The sequence below is a fragment of the Parasteatoda tepidariorum genome, chromosome 2 (genome assembly GCF_043381705.1).
Source record: "Parasteatoda tepidariorum isolate YZ-2023 chromosome 2, CAS_Ptep_4.0, whole genome shotgun sequence".
In the NCBI taxonomy this organism is placed as follows: domain Eukaryota; kingdom Metazoa; phylum Arthropoda; class Arachnida; order Araneae; family Theridiidae; genus Parasteatoda; species Parasteatoda tepidariorum.
This window is the reverse complement of record NC_092205.1, coordinates 3,330,324-3,331,961: the sequence shown is the minus strand read 5'-3', so window position 1 is coordinate 3,331,961 and position 1,638 is coordinate 3,330,324.

Below are 1,638 nucleotides of genomic sequence, written 5' to 3'. Positions count from 1 at the left end.
TATAATTATATATATATATACACTACCGGTCAAAAGTTTAGACTCACTTGCATTTATTTCAAAATTTTCAAAAATAGTTAAATGTTTCTCACTTAAACATAATCATAAACAAACATCTCAAAACTCTGTTTTCTTTTAAAACTGTCCATTATTTTTTCAATTTGTATCTATTCTGTAGTTGATAACGAAATGAATGAAAGCGCATGTAAGTACCTATTCTAAAGTGCAATTTATTTAAAAAAAATATTAAATCTTAGTTTATAAACAATTTACCTTTCATCTTCTTTTATGGGTTAATTATAAGTTATGTTCATGTACATGACAAACTTTAAATATTGATATAATAGCCTTATTTAGCCAGAACAACTGGTATATATTAAAAGCAAAAATTTATTTTTTTTATGCAATTTATTACAAAAATATGGGTCAAAAATGTGGAAGCATGTGCGGTTATTATTGCAAATCATGCAGAAGGCTATTCAAGTAGTCAAATTGCCTCTAAAACTAATGTTTCTCAGACAACTGTTGTCAGAACTTTGCAAAGGAAGAAAGAAACTGGCCAAAATAAGAACCACCAGCGATCAGGGAGACCTAGAATAACGTCCAAAGGTGAGAACAAGTTTATCTGCATTCAAAGTAAACGGCAGTGGACTCGAACAGCACCAGAAATCCGCGAGGAATTGAATGCTACTTGTCAGAAAATTGTGTCAGTATCTACTGTACAACGTCGACTTCGTGACTATGGTTTAAAAGGTTGTGTCGCTGGTAGAAAACCTCTTTTGCAAAAACAAAATAAAGTAAAACGACTGCAATAGGCTAAAAAACATGTTACCTTGTCTTTAGAGCAGTGGTCAAAGGTTTTTTTCACGGACGAATCAAAATTTGAATTGTTTGGAAGCAAACGAAGGCAGTATGTTCGTCGTTTAGTTGGTGAACGTATGACAAGTCAATGTTTACTACCAACTGTGAAGCATGGTGGAGGTTCAGTCATGATTTGGGGATGTTTTGCCATTGATAAAGTTGGAGATCTTGAAAGAATAGAGGGTATTATGGATAAAAAATATTATCACAGAATATTGCAGCGTTACGCTTTTCCATGTGGACAGAGAATCGTTGGTCAAGGATTTGTTTTTCAGCAAGATAATGATCCAAAACATTCACCGAAATTGTGTAGAAACTACATTGCATCAAAAGAAAAGAAAAAAGTACTGAAATACATGAATTGGCCCCCTCAATCCCCTGATATTAATCCTGTTGAGCTATTGTGGGATGAATTCGATAGAAATGTTACAAAAATGAATTGTACCAATTAAAACAAGCTTTGGGAATCTTTGCTTAGTTGCTGGAACCAGATATCAGCTAGAACATTGCAAAAACTAGTGGAAAGAATGCCAAAAATATGTGCTGCTGTGATAAAGGCTAAAGGAGGATATTTCGAAGAATCCAAGATTGGACGAAATTCATAAGTTATGCATGAAATTACAGTTCTTACCATATAAGCGTACCTACATTTCTCAAAATAAAGTTACTTTCATGTAATTTTCAGTTTAACAGAAATCATTTTTAATTGTTATTTGTCTATTTTAAAAAAATTCACGAGTGAGTCTAAACTTTTGGCTGGTAGTGTATATATATATA